Source organism: Triticum urartu, chromosome 7, assembly GCF_003073215.2.
Source record: "Triticum urartu cultivar G1812 chromosome 7, Tu2.1, whole genome shotgun sequence".
NCBI lineage: Eukaryota > Viridiplantae > Streptophyta > Magnoliopsida > Poales > Poaceae > Triticum > Triticum urartu.
In genome coordinates, this window is record NC_053028.1 from 22588571 (window position 1) to 22594570 (window position 6000).

A 6000-nucleotide genomic window follows, 5' to 3' on the forward strand; every position below is an offset into this window, starting at 1 on the left:
TTAATTAGTATTACTCATGAAGAGGCCTACAAATTATCGCGAGCAAATTTCGTACGGCTGCAAAATTGTCCCCAACAGATTCCAGTCCCTCTAGTAACATGGAACATTAAATTAAATAACAACAGTCTGTATATGTAATAAAACACATGTAGATAGAAGACCGAACCGTGAGATGGATTTGGGAGAACAATTAGTTGGGTTTGAGAAGTCAGAAGCAATGTTGTGTATCACCTACAATGTTTCGAATAGTTGTGCCATCTGTACATAGTAGCTCCTTTTCTTGGTGGCCTCATGAATGCCTGACAACAGCTGCTTCCTGATTTGTTTGAAATTGTCCTTAGTAGAGTCCTCCACCTCCTAGATCTGACTCATCTACTAAATACTAATCCAAAAATACATCCTTCTCCACTTCATTGCAGTTTGGTCTGACTCATCTACTAATCCAAAAATACCTCCTTCTCCACGTCATTGCAGTTTGGCCGTGGCATGGCAGCTAAAAGGTTAAAAGGTTAGGGTAGTAGAGATTCAAAGATCATGGAGGAAGGGGATGTGGAAGAAGCTAGTTGGATCTTTTAGAGGACTGCTATGGAAGACAGCAGATTAGACAGCAGGAGAAGTAGCTAGGAGCGCTAGGGTTTGTTGCTGGTAGGACTAGGGTTCCTACCGGCTCTACTGCGTAGGTTGTAGGGGCAAGGAGGGAGTGGACGCGGCGAGGAACGGGCGCGCCGGCGGCAGGGCGCCGTCGCGGCTAGGGTTGAGGGCGGCGGCGGCTTGGCTGCGGCGGCTAGGGTTTCCGGCTCCTCTAGGAGCCGGGCAACAAAAGATAATAATACTCTTTATTGCTTGATCTCAAAACGATGTCTTACATGAGTATTTATAACTTTAGCCTAAGATAACTTGCCTAAGATAACTTGTGGGCCAAGCCCCTAATACTAATGCTCGGTGGGCATCTTCCTAGTATAGACCAAGCCGGTCATAACATCTCTCCCCGCCTGCGCAAACAGCTCGTCCTCGAGCTGAAAGTCTGGATAGTGTTGACGGAAATCCTCACGCTGCTCCCAAGTAGCCTCCTCCTCCGGAAGGCCCGCCCACTGAATTAGGACGAACCAGACGCCACGACGGAGCTGGGCCTGCAACACCTTTGCTGGCTCTGGAAGAATGCGACCATCGACGGTTGGAGGAAGCGCCGGAGGAGCCGCCGGTGGCTCGCCACGGAAAGGCTTGAGCAGCCCCACATGGAACACGTCGTGGATGCGGGCGCGGGCTGGAAGCTGAAGACGATAGACCACCTTCCCAATGCGCTCCACGACAGGGAAGGGCCCGGCGTAGCGAGGGACAAGCTTGCGCTTCGCGCGCGGGTCCAGTGACTGCTTAGAGCGGTGGAGAAGACGCAGCCACACCCAGTCACCCACCGCGAACTCCGCCTCACGATGATGATCGTCGTAGTAGTGCTTGGCCGTCTGCTGGGCCTGAAGGAGATGCTGACGGACCTCAGCCAGCATCTCATCACGGGTGCGGATAAGGTCACCCGCAACCGCCGTCCGAGCCGTCTCCGGGTCGACCGGAAGTATAGGCGGGGGTGGTCGACCATAGACCACCTCAAATGGCGTCGCGCGCAGGGCGGAGTGATAAGAAGTGTTGTAGCAGTACTCCGCCCAAGAGAGCCTGTCCACCCAAGCGCGAGGCCGATCACCTGTCACACAACGCAAATACATGGCAATGACCTTATTAACCACCTCAGACTGACCGTCCGTCTGAGGATGGAACGCCGTACTCAGGCGGAGCTGGACACCCGCCATCCGGAAGAGGTCGCGCCAGACATGGCCCGTGAAGACTGGGTCCCGATCACTGGCGATCGAAGTCGGGAACCCGTGTAGACAGACGATGTCATCGAAGAAGGCCCGGGCCACGGACGCCGCCGTGTACGGATGGCCGAGCGCGATGAAGTGGGCGTACGTAGAGAAGCGATCGACCACCGTGAGGATGACCGACTTGCCCCCCACCTTGGGAAGGCCCTCGATGAAGTCCATGGAGATATCCGCCCAAACTTGAGACGGCACCTCCAAGGGCTGAAGGAGCCCCACCGGCCTCAGGGTCTCTGTCTTGTTGCGCTGGCAAGTCTGACAAGACCGAACCCAGTCGCGGACCAGGGCACGATCGCCAGGGATGTAGAAGTCGGCGCGAAGTCGATGGAGGGTTTTCTGCACACCCTCATGGCCCGCCGAGTGGGCGAGCTGCAACACCTGGTGACGGAGATCATCATGCGCCGGAACAAAGATCCGGCGCCCATGGAGGAGCAGTCCGTCAGAGAAGTGCCAGGGCTCCTCCAAGTCGCCGGCCGCGAGCTGCTGCTGAAGAAGTGCGGCGTCATCTGCCGTCGCAGTGGCGCGTCGAATGTCGGCGAAGAGACCGAACGATGGCCTGGAGCGGATGCATAGGGCCGTCCCGGCGGACGCGTCGGCGGGTGGCGCGAGGTCGGAATCGCGACGGAACATCGCGTCGGCCACGGTGTTAAGACGGCCCGGCCGATACTCGACGGGGAAGTCAAAGCCGAAGAGCTTGCTGATCCACTGGTGCTGCGGCACGGTCGACAGCCGTTGGTCCAGCAAGAACTTCAGGCTGTAGTGGTCCGTGCAAATGTGGAAGGACCGTCCCCACAAGTACGGCCGCCAATGACGAACGGCCTGCACAAGGCCAATGAGCTCCCGCTCGTATGCTGCCAGCCTGAGATGGCGAGGAGCGAAAGGCCGGCTGAAGAAAGCGAGGGGTCCATCGCCCTGATGAAGCACGGCGCCGAAACCAGCGCCCGAGGCGTCACAGTCCACCACGAACGGGCGGTCGAAGTCGGGCATCTGGAGGACGGGGCCTGTCGTGAGGGCCCCCTTGAGGGCCTCGAACGCCATCGTCGCCTCGTCGTCCCAAGCGAAAGCGTCGGGCGGAGCAACCGCGTGAGGGGCGCGGCGATGAGCCCGAACTCCCGGATAAATTTCCGGTAGTAGCCGGCGAGGCCGAGGAACCCGCGGCGAGCGAGGTGTCGGCCATGCGGAGACGGCCGCCACCTTGTCGGCGTCCATAGCCACCCCGTCGGCAGAGATGACATTGCCGAGGTAGGCGACGGTAGGTGTCCCGAACGAGCACTTCGAGCGCTTAAGGTGGAGGTGGTGCGCCCGAAGCTCGTTGAAGACGATGCCGACGTGCTGGAGGTGCTCAGCCCAGGTGGCGCTGTAGATAAGAATGTCATTAAAGAAAACAAGCACAAACCGCCGTAAGTAGGGCCGGAGGACGTCGTTCATCAGGGCCTGGAAAGTCGCTGGGGCGTTGGCGAGGCCGAAGGGCATCACCAAGAACTCGAAGTGGCCATGGTGGGTGCGAAACGCCGTCTTGGCGATGTCGTCTGGATGCATACGCACCTGATGATAGCCTGACCGGAGATCGAGCTTGGTGAAGAAGCGCGCCCCATGGAGCTCATCCAAGAGCTCGTCGACCACCGGTATGGGGAATTTGTCCTTGAGTGTGAGCGCGTTCAGGGCATGGTAGTCGATGCAGAAACGCCAAGTGTCGTCCGACTTGCGGACGAGCAGCACCGGGGCGGTGAAGGGTGACGTGGAGATCCGGATGATGCCCGCGGCAAGCATCAGGGCACACTGGCGCTCCAACTCATCCTTCTGCAGCTGAGGGTAGCGGTAGGGCCGAACCGCCACAGGAGGGGTACCCGGCATGAGGTGGATATGATGGTCGTACACCCGGGTGGGCGGAAGACCCCGTGGCTCGTCGAAGAGGTCGCTGTGCTGCTGCAGACGGGAATCTAGCAGGGGTTGCTCGGCCTCCGAGGATGCGGCGACCAGCTGGAGATGGGGCACGGCTGGCGCAGCGCCCCCAAGGCCGTCCCACCGGACGCGGTGGCCCAGCCGCCAGAACGTCATCGTGAGCACATCGAAGTCCCATAGGATGGGACCGAGGGTCCGTAGAAAATCCACCCCGAGAATGAAGTCGAAGTAGCCGAGGTCGATCCTTGCACATGTAATGGAGAAGTGTTCGCCACCAATGGAGATGGGAACGTCACGGGCAAGCCCATGACACCGGAGGCGATCGCCGTTCGCCACCGTGATCCACAGGCGCTCCCCGCCCGTCGTCGGAAGGGCTAGCCGACGCATGGTTGCCTCGGGCAAGAAGTTATGGCTGGAGCCAGTATCCAGCAGGGCCACCAGCCGCTCGCCATGGATCGTCACCGGCAGCAGCATGGTCCACTCGCCACGGATGCCAGCGAGGGCGTGGAGGGAGACGACGCACGCCGTCGCCGTGGGATCCGCGGGCGTGTCCGCGGCCGCCTCAGGTGATGGTGTCGCGTCGGTCGAGTCGTCCGCCTCGGTGTAGTCGACCGTCTCCAAGTAAAAGAGGCGGGGGCAGACATGGGTCGGCGTGTAGGGCTCATCGCAGTTGAAGCAGAGTCCCTAACGGCGACGCTCCTGCTGCTCGGCCGGTGACAACCGGCGAAAAGTCCGTGTGGTGGCCGGGGGCGTGGTCGTCGCGGCTAGAGGAGGCCGGCCCGGGGCTGGAGGAGTCGGCGCTGGTCGACTGGGCTGGCGGCCGCCCCGTCCAAGCTATTGCTGCAGTGCCTGGGCCCGCTGCTCGAAAGCTCGGGCGTAGTACATGGCCGTCTGGAGGTCGGGGGGATCCCGGAGCTCGACGTCCACGCGAATATGGTCCGGCAGACCGCCCACAAATAACTCGGCACGCTGAATCCCGGAGATGCTCGGCGCGTGGCACGCCAGGGCCTGGAAGCGGTCGGCATAGTCCTGAACCGTGGAGGTGAACTGTAAACGGCCGAGGGCCGCCAGGCGGCTCCCGCGGATAGGAGGCCCGAACCGGAGAAGACAGAGCTCCCGGAAGCGCTCCCATGGTGGCATGCCGCCCTCGTCCTGCTCGAGGGCGTAGTACCAGGTCTGCGCCGCGCCGCGGAGATGATAGGACGCGAGCCAGGTAGGATCCGACGCGAGAGTTCGTGCCCGCGAAAGAACTGCTCGCACTGGTTGAGCCAATTGAGAGGATCCTCCGTGCCCTCATAGGTGGCGAAGTCCAGTTTGGCGAAGCGAGGGGGTGTCAGACCGCCGTGCCCGGGGGTGGCTGCAGTCGGCAGCAGCGAGTGTGTCGGGTCGGGGATCTCCGGGGCGTAGGTCGCCGAGCCGGAGGGACGGTCAAACCGGAGGGAGGGCGTCGGTTGCTCCGGCGCCGTGGTATACACCGAGGCTGGCAATGAGCCGGCCGCCCACGCGGGAATTGGCAATGGCGATGGCGGAAACTGCACCTGGTGCAGGGGCCGACCCGTGGGCTGGGCGCGGGTGGTGATGTAGTCGACGGTGGCGGCGCCTGGAGAAGCTGCGGCGCCGCAGCCAGCGTCGAGGTAGCCGGCGGGGGCGCCTGGAGAAGCTGCTGGGAGGGGTCCCCCAGCGGTACGGTGGCGGCCGGCCACGCGGGCCAAGGGTTCCCCGTGGTTGGGTAGTGCTGCAGCAGCAACGGCGGCGGGGGCGGCCCTCCATAGGGTGACTGGAAGGCCGGGGCGGCCCACGGAAGCGGCGGCGGCCCGTAGGCGGTGGTGGCGGCGCTCGGCGGTGGGGGCTGGGTCCCGGCAAGGTAGAGGCTGATGCCTTTGACCGCCTGGACGAGCTCCCGAAGGGTTCCCGAGACCTCCTCGGGCGAGAGGATGGGGGGCGGCTCTGCCGCGGTGGCGGTCGACGCTGTCGTGGTGGCCGTCCCGGATGTGAGCGCCGGCATGGACGCGGACGGGGTGGGCGGCAGCGTAGGTGAGGCGGTGGTGTTTGGCAGCGGCGGCGGTGATGGAGGAAGCGACATGATCGAGCTGGTGTCTCTGAATACCAAATTGGTAGGACTAGGGTTTCTACCGGCTCTACTGCGTAGGTTGTAGGGGCAAGGAGGGAGTGGACGCGGCGAGGAACGGGCGCGCCGGCGGCAGGGTGCCGTCGCGGCTAGGGTTGAGGGCGG

General features: G+C 62.2%; 1 pseudogene; it reads right to left on the minus strand.

Annotated features, from left to right (window-relative positions):
- Positions 1 to 932: 932 nt before the first annotated feature.
- Positions 933 to 5772, minus strand: LOC125518194 (annotated as a pseudogene).
- Between the last annotated feature and the right edge of the window lie 228 nt (positions 5773 to 6000).